Below are 26,001 nucleotides of genomic sequence, written 5' to 3'. Positions count from 1 at the left end.
CCCTGTTGTTTTGTGTAAACGGTAGCAGGAGCAGGCCATCAAATGCCCAGATAGCGCTGATGAGTTAAAGTCTGAACATGCCTGGATCATTGTTTTATGGGCTGGATGGAGCTCCGAGAGAGAAAAGAATCTTGTTCGACCAAGTGGGGGCAGATGAATTTGGAAAGTCACCTTGAGAGGTCATAAAAAGCTGCCACAAAGGGGTTTTGAAATGGGGTCGCACTACCAGAGGACGTAGAGGCTTTGGAGCGAGTATAGAAAAAGTTTACCAGGATGCTGCCTAGCATGGAGGGTATTAGCTATGAGGAGAGTTTGAATAAACTGAGATTATTCTCCCTAGAGAGACGGAGGCTGAGGAACGATCTGATAGAGGTTTATAAAATTATTAGGGGTATAGATAGGGTGAACAGTTGGAGGCATTTTCCCAGGGTGGAAGTGACAATTACAAGGGGGCACAAGTTCAAGATGAGGGGAGGAAAGGTTCAGTGGAGATGTGCGGGGGAAGCTTTTTCCACACAGGGTGGTGGTGGCCTGGAATGCACTGCCAAGTGAGGTGGTTGAGGCAGATACATTAGCGACCTTTAAGATTTATCTGGATAGACACATGAACAGACGGGGTATCGAAGAAATCAGGCGGTTGGTCTAGATAGGACACGTGATCGGCGCAGGCTTGGAGAGCCTGTTCTTGTGCTGTATTGTTCTTTGTTCTTTTAAGAAGCTACTCTAGAACAGGAATATGTTCTGTAAATGAAAGTATCAACGTTGCTTGCCTAAGTGGAGAGCTGTATGTCCATTTTACATGCTGTTTAATGCGTGAAAAGATACATGTCAGCTGTTCTTGCTGGGTTTGAAGTTTAAAAGTTAAATATTGTTTTTCTTTCGCTTCAATAAAGTTTTGTTTGTAAAAATAACCATGCCCTATTTCTTATGCAATCACTGCTGGAGTGAATCTATCTTTCCGCACAGTCTTACAGAATTTTTAATAAAACAACATTGTAGCTCTGGTCCAGTATCTTAGCCACTGTTGGGATCTGACCAGGCGTCCATAACAATACGCAAGCCACTCAGTGTACACCAGGTGAGAGGAACAGACTGTTTGAAGAAAAATGTAAAGGCATGAAGCAGCTGAAGAGTAATAGGTTGGGCTCTGGAGGGAATTAAACACATGGATGGGAAAGTGAGGCTTAATGTGCACAGGTTGAATGATGCCTCCCTGGAGGTGACCCACTGGGTGGCAAGCTGGAGGTGCTTTTCCCACTCGACAGGAGGAAAAGATCAACAAGCTTTGTCACAAAGGTGTGGCTGGAGGTCAAATAGGAAGTCAGCAATCACATGCTTGTAGGGCCTCAATTCCAAAACTTGTTGAGCTCTGCAAAGTGGGCCTCATTCTATCAAGCACGTAGCCCTGGGGATCACAGAAAGCACCAATGAAATGAGAGATGAAGTTGAAAACCCAGCATCAGTCACGTCCAGACATCAGTATTCATAGCAAAAAGCACAGTCGCCTGACAAGCAGAGAGACGAGTGAAATTAAATTTCTGTTTGCAGGAGAAGCAGGCTCACAACTATGTGGAGATGAACTGGAGGAAGATTGTGACGGATAGCTGCATTGATGCCAATGGGAAAATGCTTCCTGATTTCACCCCCAAATGGCCTGAACCTAATTTTAAGTTGAGCCGCCTGATTCCTAACTACCCTCTTGTCTATTTTAATTAATTTGATTAGATCATCTCTCAGTCTTCCGTATTCAAGTGGACATGAGCCACTTTTATGGAAATGCTCTCAGAATCTAATTTGGTGTAATGTTGGGAATCTACAATGTATTCTCAAGGATAATAAGCTTTCCTGAAGCTCCCATATCCTCATATGCGGTATGACCAAAGCTCTAAATAACTGAAGCATAACTTCCTTGCTATTAAATCTCTTGAAATAAAGCTCAACATTTCATCAGCATTTGTGATTACTTTCTGCACTAGGTTGCATTGGTGAGAGCATGCCTGTACACCTACATCCATAATTAAATATTTTGGCTGGAATCTAGAAGATTGAGATGATTTGACAAGTTTTCAACAAATAGGAATCTCATGGAAGATAAAAGCCATGGCCACGAATTGGCAAATCTGGGAGTTGAGGAAAAGGCCTAAACATTAGCCCCAAGCCTTCAGGAGTAACACAAGGAAATGCTTCTGCAAGCACAGGGTAGTAACGTTTGCAACTCTTCCACAAATGGTAGTTGATTCAAGATACTTGGTTAATTTTAAATCTGAGATCAATAATATGTTTTGCTTAATTAGAATCTAAGGGATGGGGGCTACAGCAGGTGAATAGAGAAGGTCATAGATCAGCCTTGATTTCATTGAATGATGGAACAGCCAGAAGGGGTTACTTATGTGCTGAAATTCAGGCACATTCCTATTCCTTGGCACTTCCACAACTTCTAGACTCTCACTATCCAAAAGTCTTTTTCAGAGTAAATGCAACTACATCTGATCTGGTGTTTCCCACTCACTCAGTCTGTACACATGCCTTGTCCTGTTTCCAGCAGCAAAGTTTACTCTTTTTCCCAACACAGTATCAAACACAAACTGGATGTACAACTCTATCTTCCTTCATATGGGGAAAGTCGGAGAATCCACAACAGGTTTCCCTCAGAGTTATTAAGAGTCCAGTGAACGTGTACCTATTCCTATGAGAAAAGGAAAAAGGAAAATGAAAACATGTTATGAATATAGCTAATGAATTCACAAAGCAGACAAAAATTTGCTTTCCTGCTAAATCAATAGGCTTAAATGCAGGAAATACTGATCAGATCCCATTTTAGCCGTAATAGCTGTAATTTAGCTGTAATAGGTAACGATACTTGGCTCCAGAAGTCTGCATTATAGATGAAATCATGTCCTGTTTGAAGTGTATGGATGCCAGATGAGAACAGGATTGAATTTGGCATGACTCCCACTTCAGGGTGTCAGCACAAAATCAAAGTTGTTTTCCAGTACTAACGGGGTACTGCACAGTCAAAGATGCCGGGCGCGATTCTCCGCAAATGCGGAGAGTCGTAAAGGCTGCCGTGAAACTGGCCGTGTTTCACGGCAGCCTCCGCGCCCCCTCCCGGGACCCGATTCTCCCCCCCGGACGGGGCTAGCAGCGCGGCCCCGTGAAGCACGGCATCGCGGGCTTAGCGACCGTAAAAAACGGCGCGCAGCGATTCGTGTCGTGGGGTGGCCGTGTGGGGGGGGGGGGGGGGGGGGGGGGAGAATAGCGGGAGGTCGGGAAAAATGTCGGGAAGGCCCTCCCGCTATTGTCCGACCCATCGTGGGCAGCGGAGAATCGCACCCGCCATCTTTCAAATGAGATGTAAAACCAAGGACTAATCTGCTCTCTCGTGAAGAGGAGAGCTATCCCTAGTCCTGGTCCATTGGTCAGAGTCATAGATACAGATTACCTGGCCATTACCACATTGCTGTTTGCGGGAGCTGGTTGTGCACAAATTGCCTGCTGTGCTTTCTACAACAGATGTTAATGTTCAAAAGTGCTTCATTAGCTGTAAAGCGCATTGGGGCATCCTGCGGCTGTGGATGGCACCACATAAACACAAGTCTTCCTTTTATGCCTCCTGTACATTTCTGGCCTGTCAACACAGCATCAAGCCTCTTATGTGAATAACAGCCAATTGGACATGGTATCTAAGGGCAATCAGCACCCACGGAATCACAAGTGATTAATCAAGGTGAAGAAGGCAGGAGAGCAAAGGCGATTCAAAGATTCAAAGATGAATGAAGTTATTTTCAGGGAACTGCCTGCCACCTTCATATAGTTAATACGAACTCATTTCAAGCATTAAGAGAATTGAACCAATTCCTGAATCAGCAAGGGGCAAACAGATATGAGGATGCAAAGAAAAGGTTAATTAAATCCTGTGACAAGTATTGATGGAGAGAGTTGGCTGTGTTGAGAAACCAAAGCCATTATGTGTTTGTGTGCTGAGTTTTATGATGTACGAGTATACACCATGGAATTTTGATGAGCCCTGTTTTAGAATATCTCCTTTATAGGTTCTATATTTAGAGGCTGGTTTAACACAGTGGGCTAAACAGCTGACTTGTAATGCAGAACAAGGCCAGCAGCGCGGATTCAATTGTTGTACCGGCCTCCCCGAACAGACGCCGGAATGTGGCGACTAGGGGCTTTTCACAGTAACTTCATTGAAGCCTACTAGTGACAATAAGTGATTATTATTATTATATTTTCCCAATACCACTTTACAGAAACTCAATTTAAGAATAGCTGTACCTTAATGTTATCTGTACCGAAAAGATATTGGGGTGAAATCTCCATCTGAGAGCACGTTTCCTGATGGGATGTGCACAAATTGGGATTGACGATCCGTTTTGATGCTCCGACCCCCCGCTGACGGCGGGATCGAGTTTTACAGCCGTGCGCCAGGGGGAGGATGTAAATGAATGTACATAGTTCCTAATGAAATGAAAATGACCCATTTGCATCCATTTAGTGGGCCCGACAGCCTGATCTCTCGTTCTCCGTCATTCTCCTCTACCAGAGCCCATCCCTGCTCTACCAGAGCCCCCCCACAGTCTCCCCCCCCAAGAGACCCCCAAAATGGAGAACCCCCCCAAGGGACCCCCTGAATATGGAGACCCCCCCAGGGAATCCCTGAATAAGGAGACTGCCCCCCTAGGGAATGCCTGAATAGGGAGAACATCCCCCCACCCCAGGAAATGCCTGAATAGGGAGAACCCCCCTCAAGGCCTGAATAGGGAATCTCCCTTCAGGGACCCCACGAATTAGCACATCCCTCCCCAGGGTCCACATGACTAGGGAGACTGCCCCACCCCCCCCCCCCACCCCCAAGGGACCCCCTGACTAAAATCACCCCAGGAAAAAGTATTCCAATTATTGTGTATTCCAAGAACTCAAGGACTGGAATGCACTTACAACTCTTTGATGTATGTCAACATTGGGGTTTCAGCACTGAATGAATCAAGGCTGCATCTGTTTTGTGGAAGCTGTCGGTCACTACCCACCACTGGAAGTTAATTAATGGCTTGCAGCTAATGGATCTGTGGTGTTGAAACACAGCTAACAACTGTTCTCCTTCCAGGAATGGACATGTGGAGCGTCTTCTATCTGTGTTGCTCTCTATGTTCCAGACAGGAGGGTGGCGGGGGGGGGGGGGGGGGGGGGGGGGGGGGGTGGAGGAGGAAAAGGTCTCCATATCCATGGGGTCTGGGGGGGGGGGGTTACACCCAGGCAATTTGGAGGTGTGGGGCTGCTTTGCAGTACAAGGTTGGGGGGGGGGGGGGGGAGGAGGAAAAGGTCTCCATATCCATGGGGTCTGGGGGGGGGTTACACCCAGGCAATTTGGAGGTGCAGGGCTGCTTTGCAGTACAAGGTTGGGGGGGGGTGGGGGGGGGGGGGGGGGGGGGGAGACTGGCCATGCGGGCCATCGCTATTGGGCCACCCACTTAAATTGGTGGCCAAATCCCTCATATTCCTCACCGTGCATAGATTTGCATGGAAAGGGATTCAGAATTGCGTCCTGATTAGCACTCGCAGGGGGAGTAAATTGGTAGCGATTCTCCTCCGGCAGGAGAACAGTCAGTCTCCCAAACGGAGAATCTCACTCATTGTTTGGAAGTCAATGTTTTTTGTCAATTTTTTTTAAAATGTAATTTGAACCAGTAATATTTGCAAGAGATGTGACAGATGTCCTGCTTTGTACTCACAATGTTACAGAGCATTCATTTTCTTTTTGGTGGTGGGTGGGAGGCTGGTTTTGATGGTGGAGGAAGAGGGCTGGAAGGCTTTCATTCTCAAATTTTAAAGCAGTTCAGTTGTCAAACTGTCGCCATCATCAGCTTATTTACACAAAATGCATAATCCCTTCAATTACACTTGAGCACCAAGAAAAAGGTGACACCGATTAAGTTTACAATTGATTTCAGAGAAGAAAATATTCCATCTACTGGGGATGAACTATTCCTTTAATCATATACTCGTGTGACAACATTTCTTTCCCACTGTATTCTTAGTCACTCTCAGAAACAAAATACTGCACAATTACTACATGCATCAGCAAAAGAGGACCGAGAATCTCAAATTACTTTATATCTATTGTTAATTACTAATAAACAGTTGATCAACGTAATGACTCCTCTGTGTACGTAACAAATCCACGATAGTGTTTGCACTCTTACTGTCAAATCAGAAGTTGTGTCATCCAGTCCCACTCCAAAGACACGAGAACATAATCTATCCTTACACTTAAAGAGAACTGAGGGAGTACTGCAGTGACAGCGATGCCATCTTTCAGATGAGATGTCATCACAAAGCTGTTCTGCACCTTTGTGAAAAAAAAACGCAGGGAGCCATCTTGATGTTCAGATCAATATTGATCACTTAACACCACTGAACAAATGGATTATCTAGTCATTCTTATCTAATCTTTCTTGCTGGGACTTTGGTGGATACAATTTGATTGCTGCATTCCCATTCATTGTAGCAATGCCTGCAACTTAAAATTACTTCATCGCTTGTTCGGTACTTTGGGATAATGTGGGTGGGTGAGGCGGAAGGTGCTGGATCAGAAATTTAACTTGTTGATCTGCCCAGATTGGAGAGCCCAGTAGTGTGTGGAAGGGTGGACAAGATGAGAGCAGGGAGCACAGGACCAGTAAGTCTAGAGCCCCATCACCAGAGTGGGGCATGGGAGTGGTAAAAATAATCTGGCCGTGGGACATTGAGTGCTGCAGATGATACACTAAGCAGAAAGTCACTCCTGGATCCAGCATGTAATCTGGAAATCGATAGTTAAAGCAATTGTCAACGGTTTGTGCAACAATCAAGACAAAGAAATCCTGAAAGGGGCGGGACAGGGGAGTTGTGAAATCTGGATGCCGAATTCTTTGTTAAAAGTGGAGCAGAAAGAATGTTTGAAAGATTAATTCAGAAAACCTGAACTGGATTTTGGAATGCAAACCGCTGATGAAAAGCATTGTTGTGAAAGAAGCTTTTTTTTGGACAAGTAGAGTTTGTCACTCTCATGTGACAATCATCTGGGGATTGTGAGGAGCAATCCACAGACATTCACTTGGGTTCAGAATGGAAAGTGTATGGCGACAGGGGCTGGTTTAGCACAGGGCTAAATAGCTGGCTTTTAACGCACACCAAGGCAGGCCACCAGCACGGTTCAATTCCCGTACCAGCCTCCCAAACAGGCGCCGGAAGGTGGCGACTAGGGACTTTTCACAGTAACTTCATTTGAAGCCTACTTGTGACAATAAGCGATTTTCATTTCATTTCATTATTTGGCCACAGCCAACTCTAGTGAGTTTAAAAGGACTTTATATTACTGAGACCATTGTAGCTCAAAACATATTTTTGAATTAATGTTAGGTTCACAAAACACACATATTTTAAGTTGGGGGGGGAATAAAGGAGTATTATATCATAATCCAACTTTTCATATTCACTAAATGTGTTTTTCGTGTGGTTAAAACTAATTTGCTGTCCTGTGACTTTGTTCCTCTTTATTTTCTAAACCAAAAAGTAGAAGGTATGGTATATTGAACCAGGCCTCCACTCCAGGATCTTGCCATCCAGTTATAACACCAAATGTGACTGTAACAAAGTGAGCAAATTGGGATTCCGATTTTGAACCTCCCACCCAAAGCAGACCTGCGCATTTTTGGGTTTAAGATTCACTCCCACTGCCCCCAACCCAAGATCAATGAAAGTACTATCGTGCAAGATTGTGAAAAATGCTTTTTTAAAAAATATATATTTTTATTAGGGTATCTGCAAGATTTTATACTAACAATAACAGTGACATAAAAATGGTACAATAACCATTTCCACCCCCATCATAATCTTCACACACCCTAACCATAAAACAAAAATCCAGCAATTTCTCTCCCCCCTCCCCCCCCCCCCCCCCCCCCCCCCCCCCCCCCCAACTTTGGAATTCTGCTTCTGCAGATATCTTAATTTTCCCGCGAGAAAGACGACGAACGGCTGCCACCTCCGGGTGAACCCAACCACTGACCCTCTTAAGGCGAACTTTATTTTCTCGAGACTGAGAAACCCAGCCATGTCACTAACCCAGGTCTCTACATTCGGGGGCTTTGAGTCCCTCCACATTAACAAGATCCGTCTCCGGGCTACCAGGGAGGCAAATGCCAAGATGTCGGCCTCTTTCGCCCTCTGAACTCCTGGCTCTTCCGACACGACAAAGATCCCCACCTCCGGACTCTGCACTACCCGTGGTTTTAGTACCATGGACATTGCCTTAGTGAAACCCTGCCAAAACCCTCTAAGCTTCGGGCATGCCCAAAACATGTGGACATGATTTGCTGGGCTTCCAGCGCACCTCACACTCCTGCCCTCTACCCCGTCATGTGTGCCCGGTGAATTATATAGCCATGATTAGGAAGTGGGTAGTGGGGGAGGGGTCGGTGTGGGAGTGGATGGAGGCGGCGTCATGTAAGGACACAAGTTTGGGAACACTGATAACGGCACCTCTTCCGTTCTCGCCGGCCTGATACTCCACAAGTCTGGTGGTGGTGGTGGCTCTGAGAATCTGGGGGCAGTATTCCCTAGATACTGTAGGCTGGATGGTTCCGGAGATGGCAAAGGGCAGTAATTAGGAGGATGAGGGATCTATTTATAGACGGAGCTTCCCCAGCTTGAAAGCTTCCACTACCTTGAATTGTATCAGGCTCAGCCTGGCACATGATGAGGATGTATTAACCCTGCTGAGGGCATCCGTCCACAGACTCATGTCTATCTCTCCTCCTAGCTCATCTTCCCACTTGCCCTTAAGCTCCTCCACTGGAGTTCCTGGTAAATATCTGACACCTTCCCCTCTCCCGCCGAGGTACTGGAGGCTACTCTGTCCTGTATCCGCCGTGGCGGCAGCAGCGGGAAGGCCGGAATCTGCCTTCTCAAAAAATCTCGTACATGCAGATACCTAAACCCGTTCCCTGTTGGCAATTCAAATTTATCCTCCAAGACTTTCAAGCTGGGGAAGCTCCGTCTATAAATAGATCCCCCATCCTCCTAATTACTGCCCTTTGCCATCTCCGGAACCATCCAGCCTACCCGGTACAAACCGATGATTATTACAAATCGGGGTCCAAACCGATGCTCCCTCTACTCTCTTATATCTCCTCCACTGCCCCCAGATTCTCAGAGCCACCACCACCACCAGACTTGTGGAGTATCAGGCCGGTGAGAACGGAAGAGGTGCTGTTATCAGTGTTCCCAAACTTGTGTCCTTACATGACGCAGCCTCCATCCACTCCCACACCGACCCCTCCCTTACTATCCACTTCCTAATCATGGCTATATTAGCCGCCCAGTAGTAATTGCGAATGTTCGGCAGCGTCAACTCCCCCTCCCCCTGACTGCGCTCCAGCAGCACTTTCTTCACTCGTGGAGTTTTATTCGCCCACACCGAGCCCTTGAAAAAGGCCCTCGGGATGAAGATGGGGAGGCACTGAAAGACAAACAGAAATCTGGGGGATCGTCATTTTCACAGTCTGTACTCTCCCTGCCAGTGATAGCGGGAGCATGTCCCATCTCTTTAAAGTCCTCCTTCATTTGTTCTTCGAGCTGGGATAAGTTTAACTTGTGCAGTGCCTCCCATTCCCGGGCCACCTGGATTTCCAGATACCGTAAGCTCCTTCCTACCATTCTAACCAGCAGCTCTCCCAGTCTCTTCTCCTGCTCTCTTGCCTGGATCGCGAACATCCCGCTTTTCCCCATGTTCAATTTACACCCTGAAAAATTACCAACTTCCCGAGTATCCGCATAACCCCCCCTATCCCCTCCAACGGGCCTGAAATATACAAGAGCAGGTAACCTACGTAAAGCGAGACCCGGTGCTCCACCCCCCCCCCCCCCGAACCATCCCTTTCCAGTCCCTAGAAGACACCCCCCCCCCCTCCCCCCCAAACACCCATTCCTCATATGTGACTCACAGACAGGCTTGGTACAACATCCCGAACTTCACCCCTTTCTCAAAGAGGGCCGTTTTTGCCCAATGAAAACCAGCTCACCACTTGGCCAAATCCGCACCCAGGTCTTGATAAATGCGCAGCTCACAATTCTCCCACCTGCTGCTCCATTCTTTCTTGGCCCACCGCAGAACGGGTTCCTTGTCCAGGATTCAGTGCAAACGTACCACCATCGCCCTCAGCGGCTCGTTTGCTCAGGGCTTCTCCGCAAGGGCTCTGTGCGCTCTATCCCCTTCCAGGGGCTGAGGGAACACCTCAGCTCTCATCAACGTCTCCAGTATATTCGTCACATAGCCCCTTGCATCCGATCCCTCACTGCCTTCAGGGAGACTGACAATTCTCAGGTTCTGTCTCCTGGACCTGTTCTCCAGGTCCTCCAGCTTCTCCTGCATTCTTTTCTGGCAGTCATTCGTCATCTCCACCTTGGTCTCCAGCACGGTTATGTATTTCTCGTGCTCGGACACCTTTTTCTCCACCTCCTGGATCGCACGTCCGTGGATTTCTTGATTCTGCACCACCTGATCAATCGAAGCCTTGATCGGGTCCAGCGTGTCCTTCTTAAGCTTGGCGAAGCAATCTTCAAAAAACTTCACCAGCTGCTCCGTCGACCACTGTGCCATCTCCCCGTGGCCCTGCTTCTCCGCCATGTTTTCCCGCGTTGCCAGCTCTGCTCGCATCTTCCTTGTAGAACTTTGTCTCTCACATGGCCATTCTGGTCCAATTCCCCATACACCAGAGGTGGATTTCTCCCTACTGTCTCACTCTTCACCGAGTTATCCAATAAAATTTCAAAAAAAACGGGAGGAAAAGGTCCAAAGGTCCGTCAGATGCCATCCAACATCACTATCACAAGCATCGGAAGAAAAAAAAGACTCCAAATCAGACACCAAAATGATTTGACCACTTCTTGGTTCCTTATCCACAGGGACACTGATGGCGTTCACAAGGATATGCTACCATCAAAATCACCAACTCATCAACCCAACAAGAAAGACATTCGACCATGATAATTGATGGGTTTTGGACTCACACACATGAGTTGGACTTATTGTTTAATGACTTATCATAACTTGTACAGAGCATCGCTTATCTACCTGTTTTTCTGTTCAATTTTCTTTAACAGTGTACAGAAAATATGTAACAAAAAAGGGGGGATGTGGTGATATGCATCACTGTAGATACACAAAGGGCTAATGTAAGTACACGTAGACTAGCTAGACACTAGAGGGAGCACCAGAGACATGACACACAGACACTCAACCAATAAGTCAGTAAGATAGGACACGACCAATGGGCATTCACGATACACACAGAGGTGACACTACACCAACCCATATATAAAGGACACAGCACACATAATCTTCCTCTTTCCAGTGGAGACACTCAGTGAGTACAGACACAGGGTTGATTCAACATCACACCAACCACGTGGATTGCAGCAGACTGGTTCGTCAGTTTGAGTAGCTATAGAAGGATTAACAGTAGAGGTGAATCCGAGTAGGAGAATTGTAAATAGTTTAATAAACGTGTTGAAATTATTTCCATGTCTGAACCTTCCTTTGTCAGAGTGAACATCAAGGAAGCAGCTTATGCTACCCAAGAGCATAACAAGACACACACCACATGGTTGCCACCGATTGATGGCTAATAAGGAAGTTGGGGACGTTTCCTTTATTGTGGAAGAAACAATAGTGTGTGTTATTCTTCATTCTCGTCAGCCAGTGTGACATGGCTGAACGTGAGAGTTCTGTGCGCCCCAATCCCTTGAATTTGCCAGCTCTGCTGGCCACAATCCCTTCCCTGCTTTGTAAGGGACACTGTCCAAGATCACTCTCAGTGGGGATTATTGAACGGTTGTTGAACTCAAAGCCCTAGAAGGACTCTGCCGGCCAAAATCCTGAGAGGATCACACATTTGAATAGTAATGACTGTCCTTTAGGCCTCTCATTTTCTTACCCTTACTGTGCCCTCCATGGTCTCCAGGAAGCAGTTTTGGAGAGCGGAGCAGTGAGTATGTAAAGTAACTTACCTCATGGATTCGCGGCCTAGTCTCCAGGGAGCAGTCTCAGAGGGCGGAGCATTAGGGCAGTAAGTATCGGGGATTCCACTAAAGCTGAAAAAAACTAAAAAACCAAGGGCACCAGAAAGCTGTGACCTGATTGGCTGGTAGGGAATATGTGCTAAATTTGAGAAGAAAAACAACTAATTAAGTCGAGATGGCTGAGCAGGCAATGTACTGCAGCTGCATGGTATGGGAGCTGGCAGATCCCATTGCGAGCTACAGTGACCACATCTGCAGCAACTGTTTGTTGCTCGAGGAATTCAAGCTCAGAATTGATGAGCTGCAGTCTGAGCTTCAGACACTGCGGCACATCAGGGAGGGGGAGAGTTACCTGGACACTTTGTTTCTAGAGGCGGTCACACCATAGAACATAGAACAAAGAACAGTACAGCACAGAACAGGCCATTCAGCCCTCGATGTTGTGCCGAGCAATGATCACCCTACTCAAACCCACGTATCCACCCTATACCCGTAACCCAACAACCCCCCCCCCTTAACCTTACTTTTTTTAGGACACTACGGGCAATTTAGCATGGCCAATCCACCTAACCCGCACATCTTTGGACTGTGGGAGGAAACCGGAGCACCTGGAGGAAACCCACGCACACACGGGGAGGACGTGCAGACTCCGCACAGACAGTGACCCAGCCGGGAATCGAACCTGGGACCCTGGAGCTGTGACCAGTACCTCAAATTCAGCCAGTGGTCAGGGACAGCAGGGTGTGATTGCAAGCGAGGCAGGTAGAGGGATCCTGAATTCAGAAATGGAAGAGCCTGAGCTGTTGACCTTGTCCAACAGGTATGAGGTACTTGCTCCCTGTGTGGTTGAGGAAAAGAACTGTCAGGAGGATGAGGTAGGCAAGACTAGGAAAGAGGACTTGTTGGAGAATTATCAGGCACTCGGAACAAAATTAAAGAACAGATCCTCAAGGGTTATAACCTCTGGATTATTACCCGAGACACGTGCAAATTGGCATAGGGATGAGGAAATTAGGGAAGTACACATGTGGCTTGATGCGGCCATCAATTCACACGAGACGAAGAGTTGAAGTGAACTGTGGCTTTAATCAGCTCGAACTGTGCCTGCCTGCGACTGCTCTGCACTGAGAGGGGGTGGAGCCAGAGGCGGAGCCCACAAGGGCACCAACATGATACAATGCGGTGTAATACAATACAATGGTCCATAAATGGAGCCCACAAGGGCAACAACATAGTACAATGCAATACAGTGGTCAATGGCTGCCATAATACATTCACCACATGGCTAAAGGAGTGGTGAGGGAAAGAGGGGTTCCACTGACATCGGTATTGGAACAGGAGGGGCAGCACGGTGGCGCAGTGGGTTTGCCCTGCAGCCTCACGGTGCCAAGGTCCCAGGTTTAATCCTGGCTCTGGGTCGCTGTCTGTCTGGAGTTTGCACATTCTCCCCATGTTTGCGTGGGTTTTGCCCCCACAACCCAAAGATATGCAGGGTAGGTGGATTGGCCATGCTAAATCACCCCTCAATTGGAAAAAATGAATTGGTTACTCTAAATTATAAAAAAAGATTTGGAACAGGAGGGATCTGCACTGTTGGGACGGTCTCCAACTGAACCGATCTGGGTCTAGTGTTCTCACGGAAAGAATGAATAGGATGATCACAAGGACTTTAATCTAGCAAATGGGAGGGGGGGGGGGGGGGTGAGTGTAAAACTACAAGAAGTATAATGGTTCATGGGAACCAAAGCAGCAAGTCAACATGTAAGGAGAAGGTAGAAGTTAATAGGATGAACAGGCAGGGCAAGTCTAACGACAATGGAGGGGAAACGAAACGTTAAACATCAAAATGTAAGGTGACTGAGGGAGTGAACGTTGGGGATGAGGCTGCATGTTATCAGAGATTAATAAAGGAGGTCAGAATGTGTGAAAAGTATAGTGCACAAAAAAATCCTGCAAGGGAGAGACAAATCTGTATGACATATTTAAAAACCTTGTACCCACATGCATGCTGTATTCATAATAAGGTATTTATAATGAGCTGACAATAGAGACAAATGGGTGTTATTTGGTGGGGATTACTGGAACATGGTTGTAGGAGGACCGGGACTCGGAGTTGAATGTCCAAGGGTACTCAGTATTCCGAAAGGATAGACAGGATGGAACAGGAGGTGGAGTTACTTTATTGGTTAAAGATGACATCAAAGCAGATGTCATAAGAAATGTTATTGACACTAAGTGCCAAAATGTTGAATTGATCTGGGTTGAAATAAAAAACAAGGGAAAAACTCCATGTTAGGAGTGATTTCGAGGCAATACTTCCTAAGTGGAGCATTGTATTAACCAAGAAATAATGAGGGCTTGTGAGAAGGGCACAACGGTAATCATGGATGATTTTAGTATGCATATTGACTGGGTTAATCAAAATGGCAAGGGTAACCTTGAGGGAGATTTCAAAGAGTGCATGAGAGATTGTTTATGTTATGGAGCCAACCAAGGAGAAGACTATTTTTAATTTAGTATTATGTAATGAAGAAGGGTTGATAAAATGTTTTGTTGTTAAGGATCCTCTTAGAAGGAGTGATCACAGCATGCTGGGATTTAAAATTCAGATTCATCGAGACAAATCCGAGTTTCATACTAGATTTTTTAGCATGGGTAGAGGTAATTATACAAGCCTGGGAAAGAGTTTGGCCCAAGTAGACTGGGCACAAATAATCGAGGATAGAACAGTTCAGGAACAATGGCAGATGTTCAGAGAGATATTAAATACCTCATAATTAAAGTATATTCCTGAGAGGAAGAGGAATTGTGAAAGGCAGAAAAACGTTCCACGGCTAAACATGGAAGTCAAGGAAGACAAAGGCAAAACATAGGGCGTACCATACTGCAAAAGCTAGTGATTAGCTGGAGGATGGACAGGACTTTAAGGTTCAGTGAAAGGCTACTAAAAATAAAATCAATGGAGCTATGATGAACTATGAAAGGAAACTGGTAGAAAACAAACAGTGATACCAAAAGCTTCTATAAGGATATAAAGAGGAAGAGAATAGCTAAAGCAAATTTTGGCTCTTTAGAGGACGATACTGGTGAGGTAATAACGGAGAACACAAGAGATGGCGGAGGTAATATTTTGCCTCGATCTTCACAGTAGAAGATAATTTAAAAATTTCAAAGACTACAGTTAACGCAGAGGAACTTGGTGCAATAAACATCACTCAGGAGACAGTATTGAATTAACTAATGGGATTAAAGGCAGATTAGTCTCCGGGCCTGATGGATATTAAGGAAAGTGCTGCAGAGATAGTGGATGCATTCTCTCCCTCCCACTTCCTGATATTTCAGAATTTCCTGGATTCTGGAAGGCTCCCTGTGGATTGGATCTACACTAATGTGACGTGCCTATTCAAAAAGGGAGAGAGGCAAAAGGTAGACTGGTTAGCTTGACCTCTGTGGTGGGGAATTTGCTGGAATCAATCATTAAGGAGATGACTGAAAAACAAACCTCAATCCACCATTGTCAGCGTGGTTTTCCGAAGGGTAAGTCATGCTTGACAATCTCGCTTGAGTTCTTTGAGCACGTAACCAGCAAGCTGAATAATGGGGAACCTGTGGATGTGGGATATCTAGACTTCCAGAAGGTGTTTGACAAGGTGCTGCATGAAAGACTGATCCAGAACGTGAGATTGCAGACGATGGGTGTACAGCATTAGATCGGAATCAGGATTGACTGACCAACAGAAAGCAGTGGGTCAAGATAAATGGGTCCCTCACTGGCTGGCGAACTGTAACTAGCAGGGTGCTGCAGAGTTTAGTCCTCAGATCTCAACTGTTCATAATATTTATAATGATCTGTATGTAGAGACAGAGTGTAGCATAGCAAAATTTGTGGATGATACCAAAATAACTGGTAAAGTAAAGAGTGAAAAGGAGATACAGATTTTACAGACGGATATAGATCAGCTAGGAGATGGGACCACCATTTGGCAGATGGCGTAGATAAGTGTGAGGTTATCCATTTTGGCCGAAAAAGAGGAAGGCAAATTATCTAAATGGAAAGCAGATTCAAAATGGGTCAGGGCAGAGGGATCTGGACGTCTTTGTTCATGAATCACAGAAAATCGGTATGAAGGTAAAGCATATAATTACAAAGGCAAATAGAATGTTAGCGTTTATTGCAAAAGGACTGGAGTATTAAAGTGGTATAATGGTATACGGTGTTGGTGAGGTCAAATCTGGAGTATGGTGACCAGTTTTGGTTTCCTTATCTGAGGAAGGATCTGGTGGCATTGGAGGCAGTTGAGAGGAGATTCACCAGAATTCCAGGGATGAAAGGGTTGACATATGAGGAGAGATTAAATAGTTTGGACTTCAATTGCAAAAGTTTAGAAGGAAGGATGAGAAGGGATCTGATCGAGGTATATAAGACACTAAAAGGGATTGATAAAGTAAACATAGACTAAACATTCCCCCATGTAGGGCAATCTAGAACGAGAGGTCACAGATATCGGTTGAGTGGCGGCATATTTAGAACTTAGATGAGGAGGAACTATTTATCGCAGAGGGTAGTGAATTTGTGGAATCGCTGCCCCATAGTGCGGTGGAATCGGAGTCATTAAATGATTTCAAGAAGAAGGTAGATCTATTTCTGATTTGTAAAAAAATGGGTTAATGGGATATGGGAGGTGGATGTGAGACCAGGAAGAGATCAGCCCATGACATAATTGAATGGCGGAGCAAGCTCGAAGGACTCCTAATTCCCATCTTTCCCCCACCCCCAACCCACCAGGGGACCCCACTCCACCGCCACACACAGGACACCAAGCCCTTCCCATTTTAATCCTCCATGCTTCTGACCCAATCTTCTGTTCTTCCTTGGATCCCTCTTCCACACACCATGCCCCTGATCCCACTCTACACATCCCCCCCCCCATCTCCACCGATCTGTACCACTGACTTGCCCTTGACGATTCGGAGCCTTCATGCAAGCTGCCATTCCAGTGATCCTCTTTCTGATGCCAGAATTCAACAAGGGAAACAACTGGCCTTACGCAGAATTGCACAAAACTGACTGGTACATGCCACCTTTAATCAAACAGAAGCCATGTGTGATGAGATTCTCAAATGCTGTTGACTTTATCTAAACATATGGACAAGGAGCAGTGGTAGGCCAGTCAGCCCCTCGCGCCTACACTGCCATTGAATAAAATCATAGTTGATCGGCCAATAACCTCAAATTTGCACTCTGCTTATTCCTGATGACCTATCATCCTCTTGCTTACACAGGATATCCACCTCTGCCTTAAAAATATTCAAAGACTCTGCTTCCACAACCTTTTCAGAAAGAGTATTCCAAAGACTCACAAACCTTCCTGTGAAAAAAGTTTGCTTCATCTCAGTTTTAAATGGGTGACCCTTTATTTTTAAACAGTTCTCGATTGTCCCACAAGAGGAAATATCCACTCCACACCCACCCTGGCAATTCAGTCGGCTCTTACTCTTCTAAGTTCCAGCAGATGCAAACCTAGCCTGTCTAGTCCTCCCTCACAAGACAGCCCAACCATTCCCGGTATTAGTCTCGTCAACTTTCTCTGAACTGCTACCAATGCATTTATATTTTTCCTTAAATAAGGTGACCAATACTGTACACAGTACTCCAAATGTGATCTTACTAGTGCCCTGTAGAACTGAAGCATAAGCTCCTTACTTTGGCGGTAAAGGCAAAATGTGGAAACAGGGCAGGAGTGCAGTAGAATAGTAAAATCCAGAGCTAGCATAGGCATGGATGAGGGTTTCAGCAGCAGTTAAAGCAGAGTGCAGTCAAACAATGTTATGAAGGGTGAAATGGGAAATCTTATTGATGGTGCAGATGTTTGTTGGAAGCTAATCTTGGGCTCAGATATTATGGTGACTATAGAATGTGGCGACTGGGGGCTTTTCATAGTAACTTAAATGAAGCCTACTTGTGACAATAAGCGATTATTATTATTATTATTTGTATTCAATTCCCCTCACAATAAATTAGAATATTCTATTAGCTTTCCTAATTACTTGATTTACCTACCTTTTTTAATTCATGCACTAGGTCACCCAGATCCCTCTGCATCTCAGACCCCTGCAATCTCTCACTAATTCGATAATACACTTTTTTTTCCTGCCAAAATGAACAATTTCACATTGTCCCACATTTACCAAATCATTTTCCACTCTCTTAACCTACCCTTCTGACAAGCTCCAATTATTTATTCTTTTGTGCTCCACCCTACCATGTGGATACTTTTCGGGGCCCTGGACACAATGACCTCTTCTTACCTTTAACATTTCTCATCTCTACCCGCACTGTTTCCACATCCTGGTTTCCTAAATATATGTCCTCCCTCTCTGTAGTGCCAATACCATCATTAACTAAAAAAGCCATTCCTCCACCTTTTCTTAGTTTCCTGACGTTCCTAAATATCCTGTAGCATAGCTGTTAGCACAGTTGCTTCACAGCTCCAGGGTCCCAGGTTCGATTACTGGTTTGGGTCACTGTCTGTGCAGAGTCTGCACGTACTCCCCGTGTTTGCGTGGGTTTCCTCCGGTGTTCCGGTTACCTCCCGCAGTCCAAAAACGTGCAGGTTAGATGGATTGGTCATGCTAAATTGCCCTTAGTGTCCAACAAGGTTGGGTGGGTTAACTGGGTTACAGGGATAGAGTGTGGGCTTGGGTAGGGTGCTCTTTCCAAGGGCCGATGCAGATTCGATGGTCTCCTTCTGCGCTGTAAATTCTATGAACATCTATTAAATCTCTCTGCAAAGGACAACCCTTTCATTCCAGGAATCAAACTGGTGACCTTTCTTGCATTCCACTGAAAGCAAATACATCTTACCTTAGGTGCAGAGACCAAAGCTGCATATCATTTGATGGTGTCACCAAAGCTCTCTACTCTTATATTCCAAGCCACTGTCATAAATGTCATACCATGATCTTGCCTTCCTAAATCACTTAATGCACCTCCACATTAATTGAGCTGATGCCCCAATACAAATCCTTGTGACAGCCACGGGTAACAGCCAGCCAATGCGTAAATTACCTGTTTAATCCTACTTTCTGTTTTCTGTCCTTTAATCAGTCATTAGTAGTGAAAATGAGTGCCACGAAAGCAGTTGCCAAAATATTTCCAGGCACACAGTTCAAGTTACATCAGAGCAAGTCAAATGAAGCATCGATGCACCAGTAAAACATTGACCACTGATACAAAAGTAAAATACTACACATGCCGGAAAGCTGAAATTTAAAAAATAATTTTGTACCAATCATCGTGAAAGATCATCAACCTGAAATGTTATCTCTGAATCTCTGACTGGGATTCTCCAATCCAGGTACACCATGCTACCATTGCCAGCAAGGAAGGAGAATTTGGCGCTCACCCAGGCCCGGAGAACCATGCTGGCATGAAAGGAAGGAGAATCCCGGCCACTGTTTTTCTCTCCATGAATGCTGCCAGACCTGTTGAGTATTTCCACAATTGCAAATATTAATCAGGACAATTATACGTAAAAGAACGCTCCTTAAACTCAAAATCCAACTTCAGGCAGCAGCCAAACTGCACCAGTGTGGCAACTGATATTTTCCAAATCAACCAGCATTAGGCCGCCTAAATGACAGTAGCTTGATTGTAAACACAGGCCCACTGAAACGGAATTGAGCCTGAACAAACATATTTCACACGGAAACGAGCAGCCACAAAAAGGTTTTCAACCTTTCTGACCGGGCCACATTTAAAGCAGGGTTCCAGAACTGCAAGGTGAAACCCATCGTGCCACCCATTTCCCAAAACAATCATTTTAAGAACTAGTTTTAATGCAAAATTACAACAGTCCAATATTATTGCAAAACGTTTAAGGTTCATTTAATCCTGTCAGGTTCGACTATCTTAGATACTGAGTCCTATGTTTCCTTCCAATTTCTGATGCAGAGAATTTGACAGGAACAGAATTGTCTAATAAACAACAACGGTCTTGTAAATAACTTTTAGGTGGAAGATGGACTTGATATTCTTCAGAGTTCACCTAGTTTCAATACATCATTGTTCAAAGGCAAGTTATTTTTCATTTCAGCACCTTGTGTTATAGCTTTTGATTATTAAATTTATGTTTGAGAATATAATTCTACATGCTTCATCTCCTTTGACAAATTATTTTAAAACTTGAAACTGTTTAAATATGAATCCTCCGAGAGGGAAATCACACAAATCATAAAATGCTTTCAGTACTCTCAGGCTTTATCAATAGATGAAAGAATCACTTTTACTAATGTCACGTATTAGTGTTAAACTACATTTTTTATTTAAAGTAGGAATTGTAGACGAAGAGCTAAAATTCAAAGTGTCAGTGTTAAAAAGAAAGGTACATCAATAAGTTTTTTCAAAAATAAACTGTGTGAACAGTTCATAACAAGAACAGACATGGCTGTGAAAATGTGACCAGCTGATACCCATATCATTCTCAAACAAACATCATTCTTTCCACTATTAGCAATAGTAGTGCAGTTTTGCTATTAAGTTTGTACAAATTGAACTCAAATTAATCAAGCACCAGTTTGCATAGTTAAAGGTGCTTTGTTGTTGATAAAAACAATATTTAAACAATAGACCAACAAAAAAGTCACTTACCTAAATGTTCAGGTTGGAGAGTTAGTTCAGGCACTTTGAGCAGCAGCAATGATTGACAGAAAATCACTTCTCATAAACATTAGAATGTGATTGGTTTAAGACCAGCTTGGCCGAAGAAGGGATATTCAGCTCCTGCAGTGTTGATCTTACCTAATACCCTCTCTCACTGACATTCAGAAATGCAAGGCCTAATCCAAGTCAGTTTCCTTTACCTATTCGTTGTGTGAATAAAGGGGTGTATATTTATGTATGTGCGTCAGTACTCAACACAAACTATATAATCGCTGATGGAGTGGCTGTTAAATAAACACAGATAAACAAGGAGCTTTGCAAATATAGCAATGGGAAACGCTATATGTATTAAAATCGAAATTATATGCATTGGCTGAAGAAGAAATGACGGTTTATTACATATAAATAAAAGCAAAATAAAATGAAAATCGCTTATTGTCCCGAGTAGGCTTCAATGAAGTTACTGTGAAAAGCCCCTAGTCGCCACATTCCGGCACCTGTCCGGGGAGGCTGGTACGAGAATCGAACCGTGCTGCTTGCCTGCTTGGTCTGCTTTAAAAACCAGCGATTTAGCTGAGAGAGCTAAACCAGCCCTGTTTACTCAAAATACTGTGGATGCTGGAATCTGAATCAAAACCAGAGAATTCTGGGGAAACTCAACCGGTCTGGCCGCATTCACAGAGAGAGAAAACATGTTGTTTATAAACATCATGGTCTTCAGAGTTGAATGGCATATGCCATTACTAACTGGGCAACCTACTGGAATTATAAACCAGAACTAGGTTCATTGTCAAGAGCAAAATATTTTGGCTTACTTTTATAAATCACTCAAACCAGATTTCACACAAACAAGTGCCACAGATACAGGTCGAAGAATAATTTGTTTGGCATGCACATTTTGGAATATCCCTTTAAATCATAAAATGTACATGCACGGAATATAATCAGGTGTAGTTAAGTAGTGCAGCCATCTGGGATGGCCACTTCCAGAATACAAAACGGACGCTCGCGAAAAATGTAGAGAACTGTGGACAATGTCAGGAAAACAAGCAGGCACAGAGCCTGCGTGCATGTTGGAGAGACAGTTCCCAGACGGAATTGAAACTATAGGTCAATTAGCATATTGATGGCCCATCTCCGGGAACAAAGGAAAGACACTCAAGCAACCGACACTGTTTCAGACATCCCGGCGCCAGTTCCCCAAACCGAAAGCACGAACAAAACTAAGTCAACGGCCACCTAAGACACGCTCAGCCATCAGGGCACCCACCCCTTTATTGGACAAGATCGATAACACTGATTGAGAAGCGGCCCAATTAATTGGGGCCAAGTTTAAGGCCTGCCTAAAAGCATGCAAAGCCCTTCCAGGTATAAGAAGGAACCCCACGAGAGATTCGCTCTCTTGGAATTGGCTCTCAAAGTGGAGAGACCCGTCCACCAGCTGCACCAGAAGCAAGTAAGTTCAAGGTCAACGCTCGCTATCAGACGGACGACCTTAGCTGTTCTCCTGTACCTCTTCGAACCTAACAACCTCAGATCCGAACAACCTCAGATCTGAACAACCTCAGATCCGAACAACGGCCACTGTCCCTCTGACTGAATGGGCACCCAAAGTTAAGTTTAGGCGTTAGTGTTAGAGATAGTTTAGTTTGTAGTACTTTGTGCACGAGTAGATCTTACTGTGTGTGTAAATAAATAGTTTTGACTTTGAACTAACTAACTGGTGTATTGGCTCTTTGATCAGTATTCGGATTTGAACCTTGTGGCAGATACCTGGCAACTCAGAAAGTAAACATAATTAGGATTAAGGAAGGCGACCATATTGACTGCCATAATTATAACCAAATAAATATAGCAACAGTAGCAACACACATGTTGAAAATAGCAGCGCGTCGATCATTGCAGAACAAAACCAGAGATTTGAGCACGGATCTTGGACAGGATATTTAAAATTCTTTCATAGGGTGTGAGCATCACCAACAAGGCCAGCATTTGTTGTCTTCTCGAATTGTCCTTCAAAAGGTGACAGTAAGCTAACTGCTTCTCCATGTGGTGTAGTCAAATCCACAGTGGTGTCAGGGAGTGTGTTGCCGGACTTTGATCCAATGACAGTGAAGGAATGGCGGTACAGTTCCAAATAAAGATGCTGTGTGCCTTGGAAGGGAAATTTGAGGTGGTGGCATTCCCGTTCGTCTGCTGCCCTTATCCTTGTAGGTGATGGTGGTCGCAGTTTTGGAAATGATGACGAAGTAACTTTGGCGACTTGCTGAAATGCATTTTGCATATTCAACTTCTGCCAGAAGATGGCTGCACATGCTTCAGCCTTGCCTTTTGTCTGGACTTGCCCATCATGGAGGATGGAGATATTTGTGCAGCAACCCCCTCCTGTAGTTGCCTAATTTTCCACCACAATTCATGACTGAATGAGACAGGATTACAGAGTTTTGATGTGATCTGTTGGTTGTGAAATTGTTCACCTCTGCCTATCACATGCTGCTTCTGCTGCGTGACATACTTTTAGTTCTGTGTTGTCCTTCACCAGATGAGAATCTCACATTTAAGTATACAAAAGCAAAATACTGCAGATGCTGGAAATCTGAAAGAAATACTGGAGCAGCTCCTGGTATGCCATCTTGCACTTGCCATTGAAGCAGTGTTAATGGGTAGCGGTGAAGTGGGCCACATGCCACGTTTTGAGGTTACAGATTGTGGTTGAATACAATTTGTTTCCTGATTGTTTGCAGGACATCAGGGATGCCCAATTTTGAACTGCTGGGTCTGTTCTAAATCCATCTCAATTAGCAGAGTAGGAAAACCATTCAAATTAATGGACGGCGTCCTCAGTGAGAGGACAGGACTTCGGTTCCATAAATCCAGCAGCTATAATTCCAGGCACAGGTCTTTAGCAGAGCGTTTTGATGAAGTCATCCAAAGTGGCATTTCCTTTGCTATTTTGAAGACATTGAACAATAAAGCTAATTATAGCCAGTTGAGAGAATAGATTAGAACATTTAAGAATGGTGAAACTGCCAGAATAAAAATAGGAATAAAACCTAAGTATATTGGCAATAGTTAACTGAATGAACTAAATTCCAGGTACAAATAGAAAACATGGAGGGTACAATTCTCCAAAATGGGGACTAAGTATTTGCGCCGTCGCCGCCTTTCACGATGGCGCAAAATGAGCCTCGGGACAACCAATTCTGGCCCCTACAGGGGGCCAGCACGGCGCTGGAGCGGTTCACGCCGCTCCAGTCTCCCTTCCCAGTGCCAGATGGACGCCGTGCAAATCCGTGCATGCGCAGTTGGGCCGCGCCAACCCGTGCATGCGCGGGGGACTTCTTCAATGCTCCGGCCCCGACACAACATGGCGCTGGGTTTTGGGGCCGGAAGCGGAAAAAAGTAGGCCCGGGGGTGGGGGTGGGCTGGCCTGCCGATCGGTGAGCCCGATCGTGGGCCTGACTCCATCGGAGGCCCCCGCCTGGGAACGGAGCCCCCCCTCCCCCCACCACAGGCCGCCCCCCCCCCCCCCCGACCCTTCATGCAGAGTTCCCGCCGGCAGCGACCAGGGGTGAACGGCAGCGGCGGGACATCTGCGTTCCCGCACGACCGCTCGGCCCACTTGGCCCGGAGAATCGGTGGCCCGGCCGCGGACAGTGGCCCGCGACCGGCACCACGCCAAACGCACCGGCGCAAACGAAACCTCGGAGAATCGCGCACTGGCGCGGGGCGGCATGGCGCAGTTGTGGCCCGGCGTGGGGCTCGGAGAATCGTGCCCGGGATAACAGCAACAGTGTCAAACTAGCTAAAACTGACAGCAAAAGGCCAAAGGGGTATATTGTTGACAATAGACGATCAACTAACACAGGAATCTTCAGTGGTGACCCAGAACTGACAGTATTGTTTGACAAGATAATTCTGGAGATGTCCACACATTGCAAGAGGCCAGTCTTCATACAGGAAACCTCCCAATACATGAATATCGACTGTAATATCCTTGTTAAGTCTTGTACAGTGATTTCAGGTAGTTAATGTAACTTTGCACTGTTAAAGAAAGGATGATACAGCATCTTTGACAACTTAAGGAATTCCCAATGTACTTGACATTCTGCAAGGTATTTTTTAAGTACGGTCAGTCACAATGTAATTCAATGTGGTACATAATTTGCATACAGCAAGGTGAAAGGTTTTTCTACAAAAAGAAATTAACTGAAGAAGCAGAAATTCCAATTCAATAGCGTTCACTCTACGATAATTGTTGGCTGGGATGCGAGAACTCCCTGCCATTTTTCAAGTAGTGCCATGGATAGGTTTACATTCACCTGACAGGGTCTTGACTTAACATCTCAAATGAAAGACTGTACCTCCAACAATGCAGAACTCTCAGTAGCTCACTCAGTGTCAAACTAGATTATGAGCTCAAGTGTCAGTGTCGAGAGTGGGACTTGAATCTGTTTTGACTCAACAAGAGTGATGAAATTGAGTCACACCCGACATTAAATAAATGAAGGTCAGGATTGGCTGAGGTACTGTTTGCGATAAGCTTTATTGTGCTGATCATCATCTCAACACTATTATTCTGATTTTTTTTTATTGTTACTTTAATTACTTAAACTGGTGATGTTATTAGTTGTATTATTGCACAGCTATTGTAGTATTGGTTAATATATCTGTGTCTGGCTATGCTGAGGGCAAGAGAAAATTAAGTTGCACTCCACTATGTTGTACTATGAGCCTGCAATACACTGAACTGACTTGGTTAACAATCAATATCTTCTGAAGTAGGGTAAATTCAAAGTTAAATTAAGTGTCATGTATTAGCCATAAATGATAAGTCCCAATCAAATTTTGGCAGAATAGATGAATAAAAAGGATGATTATTAATTGGCTAAACTTTAAATTAGTAATCTTTATTACTTTAAATTCAGCAGCGTATTTCTCCTAAATTATGCAAAATTTAGCATTTTATATCTTATCTGAGAAAAAGTATAAGTTATATGTGGTAACAAGAAAAGGCATATCCAATAGTGCAGGTAACCACTTCACAAGGGACAGTCTACCCTGAACTAAAATATAACTTTTTAAGAAAAAAAGCACAGTAAGCATCTTGTGGTCAAGACAACTTGCTAGTACACGGTACTAGTTTTACACAACCGAGCACGTTCGTAAATTATTTTTCACTTTATGCACCATTATAATTCAGGTTAGTTCCGTTTACAAATCCTTCATACATGGGTTGGCACGGTAGCACAGTGGTTAGCACT

The 26,001-nt window shown here is 44.8% G+C and overlaps 1 protein-coding gene across 7 annotated transcripts in view; it reads right to left on the bottom strand.

The window, feature by feature from the left end:
* Positions 1 to 26,001, bottom strand: part of LOC119975416 (inactive N-acetylated-alpha-linked acidic dipeptidase-like protein 2) — a 1,151,524-nt gene that overhangs the window by 832,057 nt on the left and 293,466 nt on the right. For 2 of the 7 annotated variants that reach the window (XM_038815043.1, XM_038815041.1), the window contains one exon: positions 2,510 to 2,686. The exons of 4 other annotated variants lie outside the window; for them this stretch is intronic. The gene's annotated coding sequence lies outside the window, so the exon portion shown is untranslated. Of the gene's footprint in view, positions 1 to 2,509; positions 2,687 to 20,725; positions 20,880 to 26,001 lie in introns of those variants that run through there. One more of the 7 variants, XM_038815045.1, reaches the window with a different exon arrangement.

Source organism: Scyliorhinus canicula, chromosome 13, assembly GCF_902713615.1.
Source record: "Scyliorhinus canicula chromosome 13, sScyCan1.1, whole genome shotgun sequence".
NCBI lineage: Eukaryota > Metazoa > Chordata > Chondrichthyes > Carcharhiniformes > Scyliorhinidae > Scyliorhinus > Scyliorhinus canicula.
Note: the sequence above shows the minus strand (reverse complement) of the source record. Positions and strands in the feature narration are given on the sequence as shown.